The 27,191-nt window shown below is 37.8% G+C and overlaps 1 long non-coding RNA gene across 1 annotated transcript in view; it reads right to left on the bottom strand.

Moving 5' to 3' along the window:
• Nucleotides 1–19,026: 19,026 nt before the first annotated feature.
• The window catches only part of LOC106961872 (uncharacterized), a 28,567-nt gene continuing 20,402 nt past the window's right edge, over nt 19,027–27,191 (bottom strand). The window contains exons 5-6 of the long non-coding RNA XR_001427848.1: nt 19,378–19,472; nt 19,027–19,271 (exon numbers count right to left, since the gene is read on the bottom strand). This is a non-coding gene — a long non-coding RNA (uncharacterized LOC106961872). The remainder of the gene's footprint in view (nt 19,272–19,377; nt 19,473–27,191) is intronic.

The raw sequence follows: 27,191 nt of genomic DNA, 5'->3' as shown, positions 1-27,191 counted from the left end.
TGTGTGTGTGTGTGAACTGTGCGCCTGGAGACATGCAACGTGGGTACGTGTGTGCACGAGTTGACAGAGACAGCTGGGTTTTTAACAGGAGCAAGCTGTTGGATAAATCAATGAGGCAGTGTGGTGGCCACCACCTCCCCTGTTACTTAGCAGGGAGGACCTATATCCATGTCCTTAGGACACTTCCCACTGCGTGTGCGTGTGTGTGGGAGTGTGTGTGTGTGTGTGTGTGTTGATAGTAGTTGAGGTTGGTGAATATCTGCCAGCTGAGTCTTTGCCAGTTAGTGTTTATGGATCTTGCTGTGGACTACTGTGTACTCCCCTTGTAGCGAGCAGAACTCACTCTTTCTGAAACTTTCTCCTGTCTGATCAGCAGAGCTGTTTCGCCTGCCAACTTTTCTTTGTGTTACACTCTGAGGAAAGCAGGTATGGAACGCATCACTGTTCTTGGTAGATTTCTATTGGGCCTGACATGAAACACACAACAAAACATCAACACGAGTTAGGTCATTTCGTAGGTTATGTGTAATAAAGTGGGATCACCGGGAACGTGTATCAAATATGAACAAAATGAGGTGTAAAAAGGCTAAAAAAAAATAATGAAAAAAATTGCAATCTCTCAGCATTTAGACAGCATTAATCTCCAGGGACTGTCAGTGAACAATTTTCTTTCTCTTACAGTGTTTGACTTATATTAAAATACTGTCTGGAACACTGTAACATAAAAAGTACTAGCATTAAAGTCAAACTAACGCCTTAAATTCACAGGAAGAATTTTCCATGAAGGGCTGACATCTCTCCCTTATCTTTCTCATTTAACTCTTTTCCCTCACTGAACGTCCTAGTCAACGTCCCTCCTCCTAAACTTGAGAGGTTACATGACTTCGTTATGTCTCGATTGGTCAAGCTTGCTTGTCCAATCACATTAAGAGAGAAGAGAAATTTGGAAGTGAACAGTTGAAGACCAGCCAAAATATGGGGATTAGCAAAAGAAAACCCTGAAAGACACCATTTTCAAATAAAACAAAGTTAAAGAAGTTTTTTTTTAATCTCTCTCTCTTTTTCAAAAGTTTGTCCAATAACCAATCCAAAACAGCACAAAAATGTAAACATTTCTGTGCATGCATTATGAATCTACTACATTTAGGTGCCAAGGACTGAGGTTGCAGGACAGTAAAGGTTCGTTTTTATCATACGTTTCTCATGTTTCTGCAATTCTATATTTCCTTGCAAGGAGAAATGCTAGACATACAGTGAAGTGAATCCCACCAACAGAATTTAAGTCATTTTTTTTCTTTTTTCTTATTACTTTTCTTCTCAATTGTTTGCTTGCTTATGAGCCTCAGCAGTGAATAATATCAGTAACATGAAGATTTCTTTGAAAAAGTGTCCTTCAGCAGCAGCAGATGTCTCAGATCCAGCTGGATGCAAATAATTTCAGCAGCACGAACACGGAAATCTTATTCATTGACTGTGGAAAGGATACAAAAAGGGTCTCATCTATTGATTCCATTTGATTAAATTATATGTATATATTGGACCACCACGTATATCAATCCTAATTATTTTCACTGTAGCAAAATCAGAATGCCAGAAGTTAATCACTGTGAAGGTTATGGTATGTGAGTCTCAGTATTAACAAATGTTTGTTGTGACTTTGTACTACAGAGGGCTTCATCGTTTCAAAAACTTGATAAGATATGTTAAAACAATGCTAGGTCTATGGTAATGCACATAACCTTACCCAAACAAGTTTAAAAGCAGCGGTCTTATTCAGTCACCTGTTTCCATGGTTACAGTGACTATCAGACAGGTAGTAGGCTAAAATATATGTATATATTTATTTTTTTGTTTAACAGCATGCACTTTCCTCTTTTGTAAGAAGAAAACATGGTTAAGCAGATGATGAATAGCAGACCCAACCTGTGGGAGGTTATGAGGAAAAGAAATGTGATGTTGCCATTAAAAGGCTAGGTATGCCTAACTGAGCGCACACAATGCACAGCATTACTCACTACACTATAAAGCAACTCCCTGCAAAACAGCTTCCTATTTCATGTGCCTGTTCGCTTAAAAAAGTTTTGCAAATCAAGTCTCACGTTGTTCACGTCCTTCAGCCCATGTCGAAGAAGGCACTCAGGATTCCCCAATGCTGGGGTTATGGATGTCACCTGCTCTTCATCTTCTCTCACGTTGTCTTCCTTTTTTTTTTTTTTTCTGCGTCTTACTCTTACAGGCTGGGCCAAATTTTCCCCCCTTCAAGCTTTTTTGATTTTCACGGTTATCCTTAAGTGTTTCCCTCTCTCTGTTTTGACACTTGCATGCTGTCAAGGACAGGCAAATGCAACACAAGAATTGGCAGTTAGTGCCACGGCACAAAACATGCTTTGATGGAATGTCATGCAGACTTCAAAATGCTTAGCGGACCTTGTACATCAAAGCTGTTTGGAGTTGAGGAGGTAGAAGTGATGTCGATGGAGACCGTGAAGTTACTTTAGACGGTCTAAGTTGGATGCTTTTAGTTAAAAGAAAAAAAAAAAAAAAAGAAAAAATTGTTTACTTCACTATATTTCATTCTGCAAGAGAATGACGGTTGTTCTGTTTCATGGTGCTAGGGTCAAGTTAATTTAAAGACAAACAAAAAAAATGCAGCTTCTCTTGGGATTCGGAGTAAAGAGACTAACTGTACTTCTCATAAAAAAAAAATACATAGCACAGAGAAATCACACATAGAACTTTTTAAACAGGAAGGCAAACATGTGGAAATGAATAAGAGATGCCTATGACCTCCAACGCAGAGTATTTCCAATGCATAGTACAGTTAACGAGTTTGAAGTGGGCTGTTAACCTAAACTGAATCCATTGCTAAAAAACCTTAAAGAAAGAATAAAAAAAGGGTATTAAAAATCCCTCCATTTTTCCTTCAGATCTGAATTACATTCACGCATGAATTTAAAGGCAGAAAGAATTTCTGGACTTTGGAACATTTTCACATGCTATCATCACAAAGCTGCAGCAAATTTGTCAGCTGCACCTCCGTAACAGGAATCCCATTGCGTCTCAAAGATGCTCTACTGGACTGAGATCTTCCTTAAAGTGCATTGTGAGGCTCACCATGTAGGGGTAATCTGAGTTTTGTGACATGGAACATTATCCCACTGGGTGTGGCCATCTGTAAATAGGTACACTTAGGTCTAAATAGATGGACAGGGTCAGTGGCGACACTCAGACTGTGACACTGAAGTGGTTCTCTTAAAAGGAGCCAACACTGTAACCATTGCAATACCACCATGGATAACATTTTGTGGCTGAATATCTTTCAGGTCGCAAACTTTGATACAAAGGACAAGAAAAAATGTTTTATACTTTTCTCACCACTTTGGGACCTGATAAAAAAATAAAATAAAATAAAAAATAAAAAATTGAGGCAAGTAAATGTGGGGTACTGGAGAACCTCCCTCTGGAATTGGTTAATCTTAGCTTCACTCAATGTCAATGTACTCATAAAACATTACACTATATCGAAGACAGTGTACATATTTGAATTTATTATTTCTCTCTACTTGAGCACTAATTCCACATTCTGCATATTTATAACGGGGGGCATGGGAGTTGTTTTGGTACTGTGGGGCGAAGGGGAAGGTTACGAGTGCAGCATTTAAACAGAAATTCTGCAAACAAAGGGATATGGGCTGCATTTGTAAATACACTTGACAAATGTTCAAACATTTTTTTCTGCCACGGCAACCATTTAATATTTTAGTTCAATGCTTTCCAATTTATTATATTTGGAGGATTTTCAAGTATCTGGGAAAAAGCAACAGCATTGTAGTTCTGAATGTGTTACTGTCACAACAACCATCACGAAATGTGCTATGATATTCATTATTTTTGTTTGACTTCATTGCCAATTCTTCTCAACAAAAACAGTAAATCAGGAGGATGTCATGGCATTTTCCAATTAAAAATGTATTATCACTGAATGAAAAAAGAGAAAAGCTTAAAATTACTAGTTTACTAGTTTGACGTGTGTTAGTGTGATGCATTTGTTGTGCTGTTTGCTTTTTACAAGCATAAAAGCTGTGAATTTTTTTTTTGCTGATAGGTTATTTTTGAGCATACTGATCAGTTGGAAACTGCAAAGCATTTCTGAAAAAAGTACTCAATTTCACACACAAACACACACACACACACACACACACACACATATATGTGTGTGTGCTGTTATATAGATATAAATAGATAATGATAGATAGATAGACAGAGACAGACAGATAGATAGGTCTGTAAGAGGAGATAAAGGCAAAACACTGATCAAGAAGAATACACTCATTTCCAGTGTGTCATTAACTTTATGAAAAACTAATTTATATCAGATTTAGTAGCTTGTTAGTACTTAAGCAGTTTAGCAAAACACAATAAAATAAACAATATTTAAAATGATTTGCCCCAAACCAGAAAGCCTGACTGACCATTGAGTTGCATGGTGGCCACTCACAGCCCAGTCAAAATACTAGATAAAAATAATAATAATAATAATTAAAAACTATAATAAAACTGCACAATAAGGAAACCGCAGCAGCAACAAGAGAGGGAACAAGACATGACCTCTCCTGTTCTGTATACATCCCCCTCCCACCCGTTACAAGATTATAAAGCCTAATGGCCCGTGGTAACTACATGTACACCCTTGACCTACCATGCTGTCCACAAAATCATCAACTTGCAAAGAAAGGGTCAAGAATGAGCAGCCGCCCTGTTCCTCTGCAGCGTGCTACTAATCTGGGATTAATCTTGACCATCCAAATGGTAAAAACCGTATTCAATTCAGTGTTAAAAATTAGCTAAAAATGCCCCAGAGGCCCATCTAAGCGTCACAAACTCCACTTTCTCTTCACGACATATCTTACCATCCATTTCTGCTGCAACTCAAAGCTCATCATCTCGTCAGTGTTTCTTGCTTATAAGTCCATAACTAAAGCGTATATGCGACATGATCTGACTCAAAGAAAGGTAATTTGTGATTCCAGTGAGCCTTGAGCTGAAAGATGTATTAAAATAATGAGCAAATCAGGTTTTTCTTACATAAAAGCTCAGCTGCACCAGCATTGACAAAAAGATTGTTCTGATGGAGGCACAAAGTTCAATGGCACAGATACCAAAATATTGCGCTATGGAAAACACACACAGATATTCAAAGGGATTGTTGTCATCAAAATGATCCATACACAGAAACTATGCATCTCAGGAGAAATGTTTATTTTCAGACGCTGTCTCTTTCAGTTCCTTTCGCTCTCCTTCAAAGCGTCTTGCCTTGCCCGTGCTGAGTGAGTTGCTGCCATGCCACCGTGGAGAGTTTGAAAGTTAAAAGATTGTGTTTATTGTTTCTAAAGGAATATGAGAACACGCAGACACTTCCTGCAACAGCTTTCTTTTTGAAGTGCAATCGCTGTTTATCTTTCTGCGGGGTTTTAGTTTACATTGGAGAATACTCAAATAGAAAGCCATTACATTTTTGTATGAAATAAACATCAAATGCAAAGTGCTTCCTGATAATTGCAGGATGCGTGACTGCTTGTCGTTTTCAAAGATGCTGTCGGCGGAAGTGGAACAAGAAAGAAATAAAGTTGTTTACATAGGTGTAAGTAGTGGTTTCATTGATCAAAACTAATCCAACGCAAAAACGGTTTCTTGAGCAAACGTGCAGCGTTCCTAGCGGAACACCGGTGTATGCGCTGGAATGTTTGTTTTCCAGCCGCAAATCTTAAAAAAAAAAAAAAAAAATTAAATAAATACTATTAGAGTGCTGTGAAATTAAATAATTTATTTTACTTATGCAAAGTATTTTTACATTTTAATTCCACAAGCTCAGAAAATACTTTAAGGGCTCAAATATCAGTAAAAAACAAACAAAAAAAAAATCCAAAAAGCATGAAGGCAATTAAAACGTGTCGAGAACATCTGGAAGCAGAGTTGTAGGAGTTCAAATTAATCATTTTAAAAAATGTAAATGAAGCAAATTCAGCATTTAAAGCTCAAGCTTAAGTCCTTGGCAGAACTAAATGAAGATTCAGCAAGATGTTTACTAATTTGACATGTGTTGGGGCGGGGGGGAGGAAATATCCACCCCATGTGGGCAAGTGAGAAATGTTCTCTGTAAACAAAACATAAGAGGTAAATAAAGCATAAAGATCAGTGCCATGGGAAAGATGAGTAGAATTTCAGGAACACGTGGCAGAATAATGGGTGTGTGACCTCGATCCCTTCTGAGACGTCCAATTAAATGCCAAAATGACCACCAGGAATATTTGAGACCTTTTAAGTGAGATTCTGTTAAGATATTAACCTTCTCATATCCTAACTGCAGTAATCCTCTTGGCAACTTCATTTAGTATAATCTTGCAAACTAACAACTTACATTAAAACAAATCTGATCTTCAATCATCATATTGTTCCATAAGCACGTCACCTTTAGACACCTGTTATGTTTATGTGCTGTCATGTACAAAGAAAACAATGTTTACACCGGAATGACGGTCTTCCTGTGTGAAACATGTGAGGCATTTCTGCTCAGATTGACTGTTGGAAAAAAATGTGAAGTGTTGAAAAAGCGAATGCTACTTTGCAATGTTTACACTGCCATATTTTTTGTTCTGTTAGAAAGTTACTCTGTCCAGAAATGCTTCACATGTTGATTATTCCCCTCTCCTTCCATTGCATGTGTAATGTACATAACCATCCAAAGAAAACATGACCATTGCTCAAGCATTCATAAAATAGCCCATCCGTCCATTATCTTGCAGGGTCACGAGGGTGGCCGGCGCCTGTCTCCACCAGTCAACGGGTGAGAGGTGGGGTACGTCCTGGACAGGTCAGGTCAGCAGCCCATCGATGGGCAACACAGAGCTAGACAGGACACGCAACCACGCACACACACACACACAGAATTTGAATGGTTGGAGGTGTCCTCCTTTCTGCATGGAGAACATGGAAACTCCATGCAGAAAAACCCCAGCCTGGGAAACAAACCCAAGATCTTCTTGCTGCAAGGCAACAGTCCTGACAACTGCACCTCTGTGCAGCCCAAGTCATAAAATAGTATTCCAAGTTAAACCAATAATGATTTAATAGCATTAGTGAAAGGTAAAAATGTTTCTTATTTCAGTTTTTTTCTTTTTCTCCAAATAGGCTAATAAAAAGCATTTGCTGCAATGCAAGTATACCAGATAAGGTCATACAGTTTTTGGTTTGGCTGTTCTCCCAGTGGGTTTTCTTTAGAGTTCTGGGTTTGGTTGAAACTTTGGTTTTGTTCTGACGCTATGCCTTTGAGATCTCATTTGGGTTTATCACTAGATTTCTGTGTTCTGCTTTGATCCGTTCAGTGTTTATCCTTGCTTCATTTATTCTCATAAAGTTTTGTGATGCACTTAAAAATCATAAACTTGCATTGTTTGTTAATGTTACTATGTGTGGTCATAGTAACCTTTTGCTGTCATTTTTTTTATTGTTTTGTCTTTTAGTTCTACTTCTTCAATTGCTTTTTAGTTTCAAAGCACTTTTTTTTTTTTGCAAATGTGTGTGCCATTATGCTGTAGATGTGTAAGTCCAAGTTATGTTGCGATATCAGTGGATATTATGCTTTTTTTTTATTTTTTTTTTTTACATTCCAGGTCCATTCCAATAGAAAGGTGTTTGTGTTTTATTGCTGCCAGCTTTGGTCTCACACAATTTAATCTCTGTAACTTTGAATAATTGCAATAAATGAATGTGATGTGCTAAGTGTTTGATGCCATCTCATCTGCAAACATTTACTGTGAACCCGTCACAGCGGGAGTAGCTTTTAAATCTGCAGATGTATGTGGGTGGAGGAGGAACGATACATATCTTTGTTTAAAACAAAAAAAAAAAAAATAAAGAAAATAAAGCAAACAGGCATGCTGGAAGAGAAATGCGGTGGCTTCAATCCATCTAATGGGCTCAACAAACATCAGTTCAATCTTAAGTTAAACAATGATAAGCAGGGATGAAGACGCTCTTCCAGCCACCAGGCTTTGTCTTTGGTCTTTTGATGTTGTCAAACCCGCTGCGCAATCACGAAATGACACTGCAAACGAGCCTCTATCTCCACTCAGAGTACAAACAGATTTACAGAAACAGACATAACTGCACACTCAAACACACAGACGGCACAACTCCTAACAGAAAACCTTCGGCAGGCACTCGCGCGCACGGCCGTGTTTTTGTCAAGCTTTGGAATGGTAGTCATCTATATTACTGCGAAACAAAACGGGGAGAGAGTTTTGGAGGGAATGATGGCTTATACATCAAAGCCAGGCTGGCTGATAGCGATCGTAGCTTGTGGCTCCATGGAAATGTGCGGCTCGACGCATCCCTCTCAGCAGGACCACATAACGTTGGTATGTGTGGCTGCGTGTGCATTTGTCTGAGCATAATCATTTAACAGTTTACCCGTGTACGCCGAGTTCACGCGTTGCACTTTTCACAGGAATGTGCTAAAAGGATTCTGTCGACACGTGCTTGTTTATCCCATGGTCATCGACTCGGGCAGATGCGACTTGCCAGATGTTATCTTTCTCTCCAGATTCTTTCTTTGCAGGAGTTCTGCACAATGTGTTAAACTTGGAAACAAACAAAACATTTTTTTTTTCTCTTCCGAATACTGTTTTCTTCTGCCTACATAGTTGTAATGGCCAACTGAGCCTTTACAGGGATCTCTACCACATGGGGCATGGAGTTAGGGTGGGATGTTGATTTCTTGCATGTGATTTATTGCAAGTTGAGTTCCATTTTTGAAAACGCACGCACTTTTAATTATGTGTTCAACGAATGTTTATTTCTGCATGTGTGCATAGTGAAGTGTTTTTTTTGTTTTGTTTGTTTTAAGCTGGTTTAAATCCCCAGATGTGGCAGATCTTACCTGCATTGTTAGTTAATGGCCATTCAATATTAGTGTGATAAATGAATGCAGCTCCACTGAACAATTGTTTTACCACTAAAGTAGAAGTTTGCAAGAGCAGTTTTATTTCACCTGTGAATACATTTTGGAGATGAGGCTTTTTGATTCCAGTTTGTTCTTCTTTAAATATTTTGGGTCACATAATGATGCAGCCAGCTTGCCAGCAAGCAAAATTTGTTAGTTTTTAATTTGTAGGACTTTTTTTTTTTTTTTTTTTGTATGTTATTTTATTTGACCTAGACTTTTATAATGCATTTCACAAAACAATGGTACCTCTGTAGATAAAAAAAAAAAAAAAAAAAAAACTAAGAAACTTGAATGCTTTCAAGCTTTTAGTTTTCCTTGACAGATGAATGAGAGTGGGTGTTAACAGGTTGATGGTGCAGACCTTAATCAGTATAACATTTTAGTGTGTAATTAACTTTAATAATGGCCTTTGGCTGACAAGAGGTATCCGTGTTTGCTTTTGCTAACCCTTTCATTTTTATTACTAATTCAGAGATATTGGAACATTCAGAAAGAGAATTACCTGTAAAATGCAAAGCACTGCTGTGAGCTGTTAGGTTGCTCCCGTACTCTGCTTAAAACTTCACCTACAGCCGAGTTGCTCCGTTAACTCAAAAACCAGGCGGAGCAGGGGTTTTTTTTTCTATGCTCTTTGTACAATCAGTTGTCATTGTTTGTATTTGCTTTTTATATGTTGCATCCGGCAAGGATATAAAAGAAAACGACAAAATGGCAAAGTACTCCTATGAAGCAAGGATGTTTTCATAGGCAAATACCAATGTTACGCTCACCTGAAGGACAGACCTTCACCAGTCAAGAGTATTGCAAAAACAGTTCTTACAAAGAAAGTTTTCTCTATTGAAAATGAGATATTGCAAAATGCAGATGTTACTACTTCATGAAGTTCAGGGACTCTTAAATTGAGAAAAGAACAACGCAACAGATTGGGTGCAAGGAGAAGAAAGTGGATAATCAGTGTAAAGTAACAAGTGCTTTTGAAATAAGCCCATATCTGCTCAGGAGAAGAGCTTGATGAAAATATGAAAGGAAACTTCTCATAAAGAAGCTGAGAGGAAACAATGTTTCCTATTGGACACTACAAGGCTCCTGATTAAATGTTGGTTACATGTAGGTAGGAAAAAATATATATTTTGGCACCAAGATGATAACAAGTTGACAGCACAAGAAAGGAAAGCAGGGGGCGAGAAAACCAGCCGCGATCGCAACAAATGACCACAAACTGTCCTTGGAAAAAGTGAAATGGACAAATAAAAAAATGAGATGCGCGCACAAGGGCGAGAAAACGTGTAATCTGTTGCTGCAGCATTCATTTAGTCTCTGATGTCGGCTGATGCATTTTCTCCAGCGTGTGTGAAAACAGCACACACGCTGAGCACGTGCACTGCCCAAACATGAAGGCTATTTGGGAAAAGGGGATGTTTAACTGCAGTGGGGGGGGAACTAATTTCATAGGGGAATTTAAATGTGGAGCCAGTTCAACTTGGAGCTGGTGGATTTTTTTTTTTTTTGTGTGTGTGTGTGTGTGTGTTTATGGCAAAATGTTAAAATTAATACTCAGAATTGTATTTCTTCTGTACTGAAGGATACAGCAAAAAAAAAAGAAAAAAAAATATGCTTCTGGGTACAAAGATCCAACAATATAATTAAAGCCAAGTAGAAAGATAAATACATAGATACATACTATTCCATTTTAAGGCATATGCTAACATGTTATAGTGTACAAATCAGTTTTTTGAGTCATGCCTACTTAAGCAGGAAGGCACTAGTATGATTATGTATAGATAATCATACTATTTTGATAACGGCATCATCTTAATCCTTATCACTTACATACTTTCTTTTGAGTGCTTGTATAAAAGTGACCTGGCTTGTAATTTGGTACGACAAGCAATATGATATATTGATATTGTAATTAAATGTTGCTTACTTGAAAGTAGATTTGCCAGTAAAAAAAAAAAAAAAAAAAAGATTCGAGTATTGGCGTTTATGAATTTCAGATGTCTTCGAAGCCACGTAAAAATAAACATCTTCTCCCCTAGTAATTCTGCTTGCCTATATAGTTTGCATTTCTCTCACATTTGCATAAATCAATATGTTTCTAAACACAAAACAACTGCAGTAAAAGTATATAGCTAACCGCAGCCAAGTTAAAGAATAAGTATCTCCACAGAATTGTCGTTTTTTTTTTTTTTTTTTTTTCTTAGAATTCAAAAAAAAAAAAAAAAAAATTGAAGTGACTTTTTAGGATTAACCAATATTTTGTGTGCAAACATGGATTTTGAATGACATGATACAGACTCTCCCTGAAAATGCATTTTGCTAGTCGAATTGAGCTCCTGTAAGATGACTATGTACAGAGAAATGAGACTTGCAGCATCACTGCAGGACTCCATAATAGTGGGGTATTCCTGTGAAAGCTGTTCATAGAAACTGCATAGCTGATGCTCGTAGTCATCAAAGTAACAATGCTGGCCAGAACTGGAGCACAAATTGGAATATCTAACAATTTGTCTGTTTTTTTCTGTCACTAGCAGTTACTTTGGTAAATCATATAAATTGAATTATCCTTGATCAGCTCTGGCTCCATCCATTATCGTCTACAAACGCATAAATGAGCATTTTCTATATTTTTTGTATCAGTTCCATTTCAGTCCAAAAAAATGTATGGAAACCTGTTATTATATATATCAGATCTGGTCAAAACTATCCCAAAACAGTCTTTTGTGTTACGTGAAGGGGGTTCTTAGTTTGATCAAAAATGTTGTCAAAATGTTTTAATGTAACATTTCAAATGAACTCTTGTGAGCCGAATGTTTCAACACCGATGATGTTCCACATGCCATCAGGGCTGCAGTGATGCCAGTTTTATCCCCTTCAACTGAATTTCTTTTTGATACAGGAAACATTTGTGAAATCTAATGTATTTGTATGCTAGCTCTCAAAGCTCCACTCAATTCTTATTTCTCTTTTTGTTAAAGCTGTGTGAAGATATTTGCAGCTTTATTTATTTGTTGTGGCCAATAGATGTAGCGATATTCTTTTAAGAACATATTTGCATAATTAACTCATGTATTGTTCAATGAGCTTGTACATATGATCTTCCTCAAATCTCAGGGTCATGGAGAATGTGTTGGTGGTAGATCAAATGACTTATTGAAACATTAAATTGATTTGAGTATTCTGCATGAAAGATAAACCTTACAGTAACAAATGAAAATGTATCATCTATGTAATTTGTTTAATACATTTTCTGTGTTAAGTGTTTCTCTTTCAACACGGCATATAAATAGAAATTTCTTTGTGCACATTGTGTATAATTAATTTATTTTAATTTTAAATTAGAACAACTTCAAAAAAACAAATCAAATCGATGGTTGCTTAACCTAACCTCTCACTCCTTTTATATATATTATTGTACATTTTTTATTGTAAGGATCAGGGAGGTTCAGCAACAGGAGACTTTCATGCATTAAGCGTTTTCACTTGGCTTCTCTTATAAAAAAAAAAAAATACTAAAACAAATTGATGCATCGAGAAATCAACTAACACCTGATGCTGGTTCACGTAGAGTGACAATAGACCGTATTTTAGCATTGTTTTGGGAGAGCCAGTGTAAGGACTTCAGAAAGTTGATGTGCTGTCTTTTCTTAATTTTGGTAAGAAATCAAGCAGCAGCTTGGCCTGTGAAGACACTGTTGCAGTAATCAATTTAAAGATGAACGCACTAATTGGTTTCTCAAGACCTTTTGGGGACATTAGTTATTTAACTTTGGAAATGTTTCTCAGATGATAGAGGGTCGTCTTTGCAATTGTCTTTATGTGGCTCTGAATGTCCGGGTTAGGGTCCATCACTACACCTGGACTTCAGGACTGAAAATATCTAGTTTCTACTTGTAAGAGCTGAAGCTGTATTAATTAAGTTTTTGTTTGTTTGTTTTTTAACTGAAGATATTTATGCACCGATTGTCACCTGATGGCATTTTTGAGCAGTAAAGCTGGAGGAATATACACCACATTGAAAATAAATCATACATTAAAAGTGTATTGAATCCTAGCCAAGCACATTATTAGTTTCATTTGTTGCCTCTAAATGTGTCAACAATCAAAAAGTTATATTGTTTTTAAGTATTAATTCTCATCTTGTTTTGAAGAGAATGTCGTTTTATGTGAAACTTGCTCCCAAAAAACTTGTTAAACATTATGGACATGTGTGACTCTTAAATGATTGAAAACAAACACAAATACAAGTCGATGATGTTGTAGATCCCCAGATTTTAACACAACAACAACAAAATTTGTCAATCTAATGTTTAACATCTCATCCACACGATTTCATACTGGCTTGTCTGCCTGTTAATGGAAATGAGCTTCTGTGTAGTCATACCTGCAAAATTATAATAATCTTCACTTGGAGGGTAGAGCTCCCAATTTGCTATTAACAAGGTCACATCCTGTCTGGCGAAAAACAGGAAACAAAGGCTGTGCTCGCAAAAAAAAAAAAAAGATCGGCATCTCGCTTCTGCAGATCACCAGTGTCATGAACTCTTAGTGAAGCCAGACTCCTTTCTTTTTCTGCCACTTATGAGCATAACCATGCTTGAGTGCATATAGCTGGCCAACTTGAGATCCATCTAGCAGCCATGCTGTTCTGCTGCTCTGTGACAGATAAATCTGAGTTCTGGTTTTGTGCTTCTGTGTTTGCATTCAGCGCCCACGGCAACTGTCAGTCACTGCTGTCGTTTTTGAATGAGCTTCACTGGGAGATGAGGGCCCATTTGATTTGATCGCATAGGGGAAGCATACGGCCCGTATCGCTGCTTCTCCCACATACACGCGCACGCACACACACACACACACACACACACACACACACACACACACACATAAAGATAGAAGAGAAAGTTGCTATTCCTGCAAAACATCAGATGCTCTCAAATGCACATACACTGACGGCATGCATAAACACCAACCACAATACTGACACTGACGCATATGCACCCATGTGAATGAACTTGGGCTGTTTAGAGGATCTATTGGATTACACAAATATTATTGTGCCTTTAAATGTGCAGCCTCCGTTTGTATCTTTGTGAAGAAAAATTGACTTTGGTGAAGACATAAGGGATGACCAACAAGGAGTCAAACATAGGAGAAACATCAATAATACAACGATGAAAACAAGAAAGATACAATAAAGCAAACAAGACTGTCTGGTCAGAAACCAGGTGGATATTCTTCTTCAAGTGCAGAAAGAGCGGGCTTGCTTGGCCCGTTAACCTTGAGAGCTAGTAATTGGCACTTAGCATTAAATGGCCCCTCTGCTTCTGGGATAAGAGGAAAACAGGAGCTGTAAGATCTGGGAGGCTAACAACAGAAAATCAGCTACCGAGATTTACTGCACATCTCTAGAACTCAGATAACCTACGTTAGCGTTCAGGGGCAGTATGGTGGGATATTAACTCTTAGGAACTCTGTATGGGAGTATTTTATGCATAAAAACAGATTTAACAAATCAGTCAAGTGTCTTCGATTTTGTATGAAAAATATGTGTGAAGTTTTTTGTGAGAAATCCCTGCATTTTGAGTTCCTCGAAACGCAGCAACAGCGAAGAAGAGTCAGGTGGTAGCAAGAAAAGAGCCACCCCTGACAGAGCTGCTAACCATCATATTGATTTCATACATCTGACTTGAACTGTGTTGATGTCTTAGAACAACTTATAAACACTTTCCCCTTCCTTTACTTCTATTAGCAGTCAAATATCCGATCATTTATCTTATAAACCTAAATCCAGTACTCTCCAGTATGCGCGTTGCTCTCCATTAAGTCAGGGAATAATTTAATTGTTCCTTCCTGCTTCTTTTTATTTGCGACGACTTAGTTTTCTAGTAAATTCTACTTAACATGCCTCACCATTTCCAATACATGTGCATAAACTGTCACATCTAACATGTGACATTCATTTCATTCATTAAAAATCCAGCTCCTCTGCCTCCTCTCTCAGGTCTTACTGCCATCTCCAGAAATACACCGCTCCGTCAGAAACAGCCAATCAGAGTCAGGAGGAGGGTCTTAGCGCTGACAATCATGCTTTTCTATGCGCTGCTCACAGGCTCCCACTTGGACTCTGCTGAGCTGCAACTCCTTCCCCGCTACAGAATCCTGTCGTGCATGCTAAGCCTAGTTAGCATGCGCACAGATGATGGTTAATAAACAGTCTTCCTGACACAGAAAATTGTTCCTCTGCTTTTAGCACACTTGCAGAAAACCGACAATTAAATCTATGGCACATTCTCTCATTATTACACAAACAGACTAAAAAGTGGGAAATTCTTTGTTTGATTTAAGACAGAGAGAGAAAAAGGGTTTGTGGGTCCATTTACTCAGTGTACGTACACATCTGAGACTGAAAAAGCAGTCGATGCATTTGTCACTTCAAGGCTGGACTATTGTAATTCTTCACTATCAGGAATTCCACAATAATGCCGTGAAAAAACCTTATTGTCATCTCCAGGCACTCGAGGTGACGTGTTGTGAAATATAAATAAACTCCATTGAATTGACTGCAGCAGACAAGCTCCTGCTGCAAACATTAGCAACCAAATTACAACTTTCCGCTTTCATGAAAATGGAAAAACAACCTGAACATAGGCAAACCATTGCAGGCAGGCGAGAAGTTATCAATTTATCCCTTGAAAGAAAAAGCATTTTCATATCATTCTTTGACACGGAAAACTCATTACGTAATTGATTTTATTCAGTTGAAAGTTAAACACTCCTAGAAAAGCAAATTACTAAGTTATACTACTTATTAGTAGAATAAGTATTTCTCTGAAAGACCCCATCTGCATAATCAAGCTCACAGATCATTACCATGTGTGCCACATTAAAACTGTGCCCAGCTTCAATTAAGGTAGGATTGCCAATGCATGACCAGTTTTATCCTCATTTTGAAAGTGGTGCACATAAGCTGAGCACAGATTATTTTTGCAATATCTTTGAATCTAAGGTGTAACCACATTTGTTTTTCTTTTTTTTTCTTTTTTTTTGCCTCTGGAGCTGCCGTTTCTGTCACAGATTTCATATTTATAGGTTTTTAGAATCCCACGCTCTATTTACGACCAGTGGCGACTTTCTTGACGGCAATTAACTTAAAACTTCTCTCCCCTTGCAGTCTTGGAGCAGGCACATCATTGATTCCCATTAATTGCAGGTACTGCTGCAAGCAAAGTCTGCATAAATTTTGCACTCCACTTGAAGACACACACACACACACACACACACACACATCTGCAGGTCCATGTCAAAATATGTCCGCTTGACAGACAGCGATGACTGAATTAGGATTTTAAAAAGATGAAGAGCTTTGTGCAAAAACTCATTAAAAGTAGTTAACAACTGACATTGCTTTATTAAACATGTGCTTACAGTATGCATGCAGGCGCACGCATCCACGCACACACACACACATTCAGCACCACTCTTGGGACTTAATTATTGCCATATATGAGCCAGAAGGAAGCTACTTTATTATATTAACATAGTTTCATTTTCCTTTTAATATTCAAGGAAATCCTATTAAACCGAGAGACTTTGCTGAAAACCGAAATGAGATCTTGATTAAATAAAAAATATCTTTGTCCCTCTCCTGTAAAAAATGAAAAAAAGAGGAAAAACTGAGATGTCTGTGTGTATGTGTCATAATTCATCCAAAAGGCCTTGAAGAAAGCGCATAGCATGTTTTACCTTATCCTCACAGTGACCTCTGGACCATCTGTGGCACCTCTTCTTCCGTCAGTTTTTCCACTCCATTTTGATTCTCTTTTCATGTCATAAATTATATCTTTTTCTTGTGGCAACGAGGAAGAGTGCCTTTGATTTTTGTCGGTAGCGTCTGCCTCATTACTTTCATATGCAAGACTTACATTACTTTTTGAAAGTGCTTCCGCCAACACAGAGATTGCTACTTCAAACTGCACCGCTGTGGACTCTGACACAAGTCTACAGCAATATCTTTTATCCAGTTACAATGAAAAGCAGAGCTTGAGATCAGATGGTTTCCTTTAAACTCCTTCTTCTGTAAGGCTGAGCTACTTCGAACGCGGAGATTTGTTTTATTCCTTAAAGAACGCATAATGACATCTCCTCCATTTTGATAAACGCCCGACATTCATACTTTACTTTACACAGTTTCATTCGACGTCATATTTTTTAAGCCATGTGAAACAGCTCTGCCGTCAAGAGCTTAAAGCCCCACAGGAAACAATGTCTTATACATTATTTATGATGTTAATTGTTCACAACATGACATCTCTTTTATAGGAGGAATGTTAGTCACATCACATTGCCTTGTAGTGACAGTGAGCCTTTGTGCCGGCTCTTGTTTCCACTTTTATGTTACTCACATGTTGCTTGTTCTGTCGTAGTTATAGTTTTTACTTCGCACAAAGTTATTTTACGTTTATAAGTTCACATTTAGCATGCACACTTTTTGCTTTCATTTACTGTATGTTGTGCTGAGAGAGCTTCCTTGTTGACTTTTATCTTTTTTTTTTTTAAATTGAATTGGTAAATGGGTAAATAAATATATACCTTAGGATTTTTGTGTTTTTCCAACAGAAAAAGCACGCACCTTCACACGACTTCTGACGTCAATGTTTTACGATGCACCAAATCATATTATATGGGATTTGAAAGTGAGATCTTAAAGGAATTAGCCTATGAAGAACTGTGGACTGAAACTAAATTCTCCTTTACAAAACCTTTAATGTAGGTTTTAGCTCACCGATACATTTTCCTCTCCAGGAAATTGTGCAGTTTGAGGTTGAAACCATCTCACACAATCAATATCATCAATGTAGCCTTAGGGAACCATTATATTCTCCCCCTCTGAGGACCACACACACATCAGACAGACAGAGTTAGCAGCAAACTAGTGAATACATAAAGCTGAACAATTGGCAGCTCTTTGCAGTGGCCACCGTCAAAACGAGGTGCATACAGGCCTTTTCTGGATGTAATTAAAGATAGAAAGCAAATAAAAAAAATAAAAATAAAAAAAAGCTTTAGCACATAATGCAATAATAATTAAAAACTTGAATGTGGACTTAAAATGTGGACACTGTATTTATTTATGCAAGATTTAGGAATATTACAGTAAGACAAAGTTTAAAGTCACCATTATTATAATTTTGTTATCCCACTAGTTTAGTTCTTGACCCAACTTGTGTTTACTTGGTGCCAGTCCCAAACCAGTTACCTTAGCTTCCCTCTTGTTCCCGGCTTCAGCAAAAGTATCAGCCAGTTATTCTGATTACCTATTTCTTAAGGCATCCTCTCAATATTTATTTTCAGTGTTTTGTTGTTGTTGTTGTTGTTGTTGTTCCTCTCCTGCTTTTTTTTTTTTTAAATCTCTGAAATCACCTGTGAAAACGTTGCTGAAAATTACTATATTGGATTTTCAGTCTCAAAATATATATACATATATATATAAGATATATAAATTGTCAATGTTTGTGAATCCTGCTGGTCATTTTATACAATAGCTTGATGAGTAAATAGGTTACAGGTGTGTGAATAGGACAGCAGGAACTCAGAGTATCAGAAACACTTAGAGGGAGGAGGAGGACAGGGCCCAGCAGGGTTAAGCTGACACGCCGAAATTGGATTTCATTGTCGGACCAAACTCTTGTCATGTTGTTCTCAGCCTTATGTCGGCCACCCCTTCTTTTCACAGCTCCCTGGAGGATCTTTAAGACTCCTCCTACATCCAAATTGTGATTGGTCAGAATTTTGGTGGGCGTGTTTGTTTATACACAAAACAGCCCCAACTACTCAACTTCCAGGAGCTGGTTTTTCTGCCAGAGAGCAGGACGGGCAGTTTTAAGGAACAATTGTCCAAGGCCGTGAAGAAGTACGTACTGTTGGACCAAAACACTGAACCTGCCCTGCTCGGTTCTGGTCCGATGAAGTGGGTGAACAAAACACTGATGCCTTTTGTTCTCCAAATAAAATGAGATGTTGCATCTTGTCAACCATTATTTATTCCTCCTCTGAACTTGTGAACTGATAACAGTCAATCTCTTCTGCAGTGAGCGCTGTGTTTACTGTACTGTTGTAAACCAGAGCCATGACAAAACACCATGACGGACATTGCAGTGGGAAGGATTTCAGAGAAGCTAGGACCTTGAAGGGTGGTTGCGAAAACTAATGTCCCTCAACCACATGACCGCACGTCGATGGTTCCACCTCATCGCAACCATGCTGGGCCCTTGAGAAAGAGAAAACAATACAGAAAAACAACAAACTCTCCATCATCACAGCAAGTTTTAGAACAACAAATATATTTTTTACTACGAGTACATCGAGTTGCTTACCTTTACCAGTTGAAAGCTAAGAGACTTTGCAGCACTTTTCATGTCGTATGGCCACATACAAGTTTCAAAGTTCAATCAGGCTTTGCTGCTGGGTTCTGTCTTACACACAAAGCAAATAGAGCGGGTTGCCCATGAAACACAAGCACGAGTGACTTTCTTCCATTTAGAAATAAAAAATAAGTGACATGAAGGGTAAAGTTTGTGCATGCAGGTCTCTTGCGCTGCCTTTTGGAGAGCTGGCAGATATATATTTTAGCTACAACACAAATACAAGTGTGCTGCTACAGCTTTACACAAGGCCTTATTCTGAGGTTAGTTATTTATGATACTGTATCGACCTCTCTAGCAACGAATGACTTTTCAAAGTCAACCAAGTTGAGGGGCATCGTATATAATTGGAAGCTAAAAACCAGAGTGGTGGGATTAAATGTGAGTTTGATATCTTTGGATGTGTGATGGGTTTCTTCTCACCTTAAGGATCTGTCCACTAGAGGAGTGAAAAGCTAAGGTGAAAAATGTGACATAATCCGTGCTGTGATTGGCTCGCTGTGTGATATCTTGTTTTCTAGCTTCGGAGACTCAATCAATACAACCGAGGGTGAACAAAGCTCACTCTTACCTTCTCTCACTCACAGAAACACAGGCACACAAACTTTATTCCTGCGAGGAAGAAACGCTGGAACTACGACGAACGGCTTTAACATCTGGTCAAAGCTTAAACAGGTATGATAGCTGATACTATATGAACTATCTAGTTAATAAAATCCCGATGAATTGAGATTCACCTGGATGTTGCCTGGAAGTCAATTGAAGCTGGCAGATTATGGAGAGTGAGACAGATCTGCGTTATGACGACTGTCACCAAAATGAGAAATGATGTCCAACTGTCATGGAGACAAATTAATCCCCTCATTAAACAAACTGTTGAACAAGCACGATCTGTTACCCAGGACCACATGTACTAGTTAATGAAGCATTTAGCAGGTTGAAGGTACAGTATGTGAGCCTATCTATAGCCACAACGGCAAGCAGTGCAGCTCAGGTTAAACAAATTTGGAGGCTATAAGGCCAACAGATGGCCAACAGATGGCTCATACCTGCATTACAGATAAGGGGCACCTGGGAGGGGTGATGTTGTCTCATTGGTGATTTTCTTTCTTTGTATTATTAAGGCTTTCTGCTGATGGTAAACCACCTTGTGGTCCAGGAAAGAAATTCTCTCACAGCATAAAGACACCATGGAGGGAGCAAGGCAGCAGCTTCACTGCAGAAACGATAAATAGACGTTAACAGTGACGACCCAATTACCTGCAGCTGTGTGACTGCGTCGCTATGCCAGCCAGAGCAGCGTGCCAATCCAGGCAGATATACCCCACCACGCTATCGCATCTCCATCTCCCCAGGCTGCATCCCCCCGGTGGGTTTGAAACAGAGTGAGCCGCAGTAATTTCGTCAAAGTTCAAATGAAATCTAATATTTATCATGACATCGCAAATACGCTTGATAAACCTTTCGAAAACAAATTAGAGTTGTCTGTTGCTTTGAGCTCCAGCTTTTGGACAATCTGCCACATTCGGTTCCGAGTGTTTGTTCAAAAAAAAAAAAAAAACCTGACAGAAGCCTACAATTGGGACTCAGCCAAAATCGGTGTTTACCAAGTAATTAATTTATTACCTAATGTGGATTTTAAAATACACAAATAGCAACGCAGGTTAAAATGCCATGAAATGAGAAAGCATGATTGTTTTTCCTAATTTAGTTCCATAAATACATTGAGGTTTAACTCACTTAATATGAAGAAATTATATCCAAGTAACAACTTTTTCTTCCTGAACAGTGTCGGAGGGATACAGCCTAGTGATGCTTGCGAGGACAGAGTCTCAACAGTAAGCTTGTGTTTTGTTCCCAATAGATACAGCCTTAATTAGGCAATTTAGAACTAACGAAAACTGCTAGAGCCTCATATTTTTTGCCATGTTTTTATGTTTAGGTTTATGGCAGCAATACAGCTTAAATTGTATTTTTATTTCCCATGTATTAGCATCGTTCCAAGGCACAACAGGCTGTTGTTTGTGGGAGGAAAACAGCACAGCTGTGCAATCAGATTTTCTTAGCATGAAATAGCAGTCAGTGATTGCTTTAAGAGATGTTTCCTTTAAGAATGTATTTATAAGCTTATAAAGATGGCTCTACAGAGATTTTGACTGTTGTGTGTTTAAGCTAAAGCTCGTTTGATTTAAAGGTTATAAACCAATCAGTGGGTCTTTGAGAGATCTGCTACAAATGAAAGGTTCCTAGAATTTATTTACAGTGGATGCTGAGATTATCTGTCCGTCCATACCGACATATCTATGGAGGGGGCCGAGTGCCAATCTCCATTGGGTGAGAGGCCGGGTTCACCCTGAACAGGTCACCCATCCATCACCAGGACACACAGGACAAACAACCCTGTACACACACTCACACATAAGGACAATTTGGAGAAGCCAATTAACCGAGCAGTCGTGTTTTTGGACTGTTGAAGGAAGCTAGAAGACCCACGCATGCATGTGGAGAGCATGGAGACTCCATGCAAAAATACCCCTGGCCGGGATTTGAACCCGGGACCTAAAAAAAAATTCTCATTTTCAAATGTTTGATAGGATTAAATTAGTTTCCAAAAGTATTAAATGAAATTTTACCTGTCTTGCTGATTTTGTACATACAAAAATGCCAAACCAATAAAAAAAAAACCCAAAGAAATAAAGTGTTATTTTTCTTTGAAAGGTATGTTTGATTTATTTCCAATTTGGTTTAGAATGACTTATAGAACTTGAACCTAAGTTTGAAGTGCTTACGGATGAGTTCTTTAAGAAAACAATTATCTTTGTTCCAGTAACTCCTGACATGTCATTGCATTAAACATAAATATATGAGTGGACATTTATTTGGCTGTCATACTTATTATTCCATAAATCAAAGATCACCATATGTGATGGCGACAAAGATTATTACAGACAGGGTATCCTGGTGTCTCACAATAATAAAACTCAAACATCCGCTAAATTACTTTAATTGCATCTCCAGCAAACAATCCCTTCTACAATCTGAAAGCTTGTGGGAAACACAGAAACAATGTTGACGATAATATGAGTTAATTATTTTGTGTTAAGGTTTTCTTTTTTTTTTTTTTTTTTTTTTTTTTTCAAAGTCTGTCCTTGCCACTACAGATTGCAAGATAGAAATACTATAAAAGCAAAAGCCCTGTTAATATATCATAGCGGGGACATAATATATTTTTTTAAATTACATCTCTGAAATGATAAATTCTCATTCTGTGTTGTGTCAATTTGTTAGGATTGTTTTCATCCTTTCAACAGTGGAAGAAACATTTGCATACATTCATTTCTCTGGGTATTTGTGGGATATTAAATGTTAAAAAGTCCCAGTGAGGAATGGCGAGAATCTGCTGAAAGAATAGTTACTTGTTTCTTTCTTTTTTTGAACAACTTGAACAAACTAAGTTAGTTTTCTGTGTTTATCCAGATATACAGAAAGGCAATAGTTGTAGATGGTGAATTCAGAATATGTTGGTTACCAACAAAAACATTAAATTAAGTAAAAACAAAGCACAGAATCTCCGTTTTGGCTCTGTTCTTTAGTATAATTACTACCTCAATAAGGAAGTACAGCTTTCTGAAGCTGGGCAGTACTCTGCTACTTGCATCACTTCAGTTGTAACTTTACAATCTGTTCAACGTGAAGGAAAAAAGGCGATTCAAAGCTTTTAATTTACGTCATGTGCTAAATTTGAATTAAAGTCATGATAAGAAACTAGTGGCCTAAAAAGAAATCCAAAAATGATCTCTTAAAGAGTTTGAAGCTGCATAATTAATCAATTAATTATCTTAATTTAAATCCTTTTGCTAACACAGCAACTCTGTTTAGAAGCCATTTCATCTACAGTTTATCACAAAGTGCCCCCCCCACCCTTCCACTGGAAATGAGATAAGACTTAAACTCGGATAAAAGTTGTGAAAACAAACTGGCATGGAAGTGAATTTCAGATACAGAAATTTAAATATGAGTTATCTCTTGAGTGTGAGGAAATAAAACCGATGGTTGATCAGATGATGTGGCTTCGCACTGGGATTAGTTTACCCACCGACATGGTGGTGAAGGTGGCCTACTTAATGAACAAAACTGAGCAAAATATAAAGAAGCAGAGAATGTCTAAAACAGATTATTAAAAAGGTAAAAAAAAAAAAAAGTAATCTGAAAACTACAAAATACGAGCTTTACATAACAAATCTGCAAATAGGAACAATAAAGACAATTAAAAAGCCTTCTGGGGAAAAAAATGCTTACTGTGAGGTGATACATACTGTGCAATTGGTTTACAATTTTTTAAGGCTTTCAAATCATAACTATTGAGCACGGTGATGGTAGTATGATGCTGAGGGTTCCATTTTAGCTGTCTTTAGGTAGTGGTGAATTATAAAGCAGGAAGAAAAATGGAAAACAAGGTTTAAGAAGTATTGAAATAACCAAGTGATAATACTTGTCAACAAGAAGATCCCCAATAAACAGACTTGATGGGAGGAAATGATAAGGAGCTACAAGGAGCTTTCAGGAGGTATGGTTAATTATTGAGGTGAAAACAGGTACATGGTCACAACAAGCTTTAGCTGTGAGTGGAGTGGGAATCTTGGAGGAACTAAGGAAAATGATGAAACACAAGCAGTTTCTGGGAAACACCAAGATAAAGGGAAACAATAGCTAAAAAACATGCAACTAAAACTTCAAATCTTTGTGACAAAATAACCAAATATCAACAAGGAGAAAAAGAGGTGAATAAAATACAACCTCATTCATCTGTTCAACCTACTATGGTAAACTATAAATACCATGGAAATGTCCAGTCAACGTACTATTCAGAAAGGAGATGCACTTATGAGCCAAAGATTAATCTGTTTTGGTCTGAAATGGTCAGAGTCCTGTTAAGGCAGCAATTGTGCAACTTTATATCTGTTTTAATACACAAACTTGTTCTGTTGCAAGTCAGGGGGAGAAAACTGATAACATGTCAAAGCAATCCAAACTTTTAAAGCTTCCCGATGTTCAGCATTTCATCTGTAAAATTTAGGCATATTTTGCTATGCTTACTTCCGAGGCAAACCGTTTCTTTTAGAGCCTCTTCAGTATTAAATGTGTCTCTCAGATCTCTTTTGGATAGCAGAAACAGCCTCGTCTGAGAGATTTTCAAATATAGCAAGCATGCAAGGATCTGCTGTGAAGGTGCTCATCAAATTTGACTGAATATGCCATTGGTCTGCCTTTTAACTCTCCCACACTGTGGCAGCTACACTCAGACTCAGCCTACCTGTGGGAGGCATTGATCTCACAACAAGAGGTCGAGAAAGACAGAACAAATCAGTGTGTGTGTGTGTGTGTGTGTGTGTGTGTGTGTGTGTGTGTGTGTGTGTGCGTGTGCGCGTCTGTGTATACAAATGGTAGAAAGAAAAGCTGCAAAAAGGTAGGGAAGACAGGTAAATCTCCTCAAAGTAGGAACTGGAACGAGATGAAACAACAACAAAAGACACCAAGAGCACCGCATACTAGAAAACAGTCGAACGGAGGAGAAACAAATAAAGTCAGAGGAATATTACAATAATAACGAGAGTATTCACACGTAGCACGTTGTTTCATCACCCCCACCTTGGATTTCAGTGTTGGAAAATAATATTTTGATCCCCGTCAGATGTGCAAACAGCTTACATGTTTGGTTGTTTCCAAGGCGAGCAAAATGAAGGTGTTGAAAGTTAACAGCACAAATTATTTAGATATTATTTAGATCCCAGGTAAAGCCGTCCAACATAGGCTGTTAAAGAGATCAGCTCATCTCTGCATCTCCTTAAATCAAAAATTGCCTGAGGCTGCCCAAGTCAAACTGAGTGAACCTTATAAAATTACAAAGATAGAAGCCTTACAAAGAAAACACAGCCTTTTTCCAAGACAGCCTATGCATTATGTAACTGAGTGAAGCCAACCCACCCACTACACGCAGCAAAAACGTAGATTTCATGATCTGGAAAAGCAGCAATACTTGGAGGGAAAAAAAACAGCAACATAAACATTATAATTTATATCTTAACGTTCGTAAATTTGAGAAAAGGAAAATCACAGTAGGTATGTTTTTAGTGACCCGTTATGAGAACAGACAGAAAACAATTTTTCTCCAAAAAATGTCTAAAATTCTGCTCTTCCTGTACTTTGAATTCACTAAATAGTAAAGTAAAAGGGATGCCAGATAGCAGACATCTCCACTTACGGTTAACTTTAGACCTTTAGAGAGAAGTATTGGCAGAGCAAGGTTCTTGTCACGGTGTTTGTGCTTATCTTTCACCTCGAGGCAAAAGGGTAATGTTGTTCCACAAACCACCGACTGTAGAGCCGACAAGCTGCTTTTTCAAAAGCAGAAGGCAAACGGCTGCATTTCACTTCCCCCAAAAACCTGACGGTGCCTTTCAAAAGTGTTATTAACGTATGAATTTTACCACATTTTGTCAACCAGAAACTGCAATATATATTTTATTGGGATCTTTTTGTGGACCACCTCAAAGTAGTTTAACTGTGAATCAGAAACAACATGGTTTTTATTTTATGTTAATACTTTGTAGAAACCAGTTCTATCCAAAAAAAAATAAAAAATAAATAAGTTGATTGTTTCTGCTTGCTTTGTCTGAGTGTTTTTTTAAAGACGTTCCTCAGACTTTTAATTAGATTTAGGTCTGGACTTTAACTGGTCCCTTCTAATCGATTGCTATTTATCCGTTTATCTCCCTCCATCTTCCCGTCAACTCTGACCAATGCCTCCAGCCTGTTAAAGAAATGGATCCCCACCCCTTGATGCTGTTGACAACATTTGTCAGGGAGAGCAACATGTGTTCAGGTTAACGTTAACAGTCTGAAGATAACTAGTTACATTGGCTTTAAATTAGGGGTAGGAATATCAGACTATACTTAACATTTATTTGTATAAAGAAAAAATAGTCTTTTTCCTCCTCCTTTATAATTATGCATTGCTTTATGTAATAACTCCAATAAAATATGTAGAAGTTTGTGATTACAACATGAAAAAAGAAAAAAAAAAAAAAGAAAAAATATGTGTTTGCAAGCCAGTGATTTTCCAGTAAATGAGTCAAAACACAGCGCTTCAAAGGAAGAAACAACATAAATGATATTCCCTGATCCTAGAAATCTGCATGGTGTATTCTTTGTTTTTCATGATATTGAGAAACAACAGGAGCGACCAGATGTAAGAGCCAGCATGCCACAGAGCGCGTGCTTCTTTTAAGATCTGCATGAGCCTGTCTCTCTTATTCAGTATATTGAAATAATCTAACTTTCTTAAAAGAAGGCATTGATATCAGACATGACTATCAGTAAATGTTGAGAAGTAACTATTTTCTCCCTCCGACTGAACAGTGGCACGACTTTCAGTGGCCAATAACACCAAATTTCAAACGAGCAGAATCTTTTCAACTCGAATCATGAGCTCAGAAACTTGGTGTCTGTGTCTCCAGAACTGTTATTGGAAGTTTAAATCGTTTTTAATAGAAAGAGATTTTGTCGGACGCACGTGAAAGTCGGCATCAAAAAAATATAACGGTGTGACACGGCGTTTCAGAAAGCTCAATTTTCAATACCATTCGCTGGTAGAGATAGTCAAGAAACAAAGCAGCAATTTTCACAGCTGTGTGAAGGAAACAACTTTACATCGCCGTGCCTACCAATCACTGATGGCATTTTAATTGATTTCAAGACATTAAGCA

The sequence above is a fragment of the Poecilia latipinna genome, unplaced genomic scaffold (genome assembly GCF_001443285.1).
Source record: "Poecilia latipinna isolate Pla-1442-1.1 unplaced genomic scaffold, P_latipinna-1.0 Scaffold1345, whole genome shotgun sequence".
NCBI lineage: Eukaryota > Metazoa > Chordata > Actinopteri > Cyprinodontiformes > Poeciliidae > Poecilia > Poecilia latipinna.
Note: the sequence above shows the minus strand (reverse complement) of the source record. Positions and strands in the feature narration are given on the sequence as shown.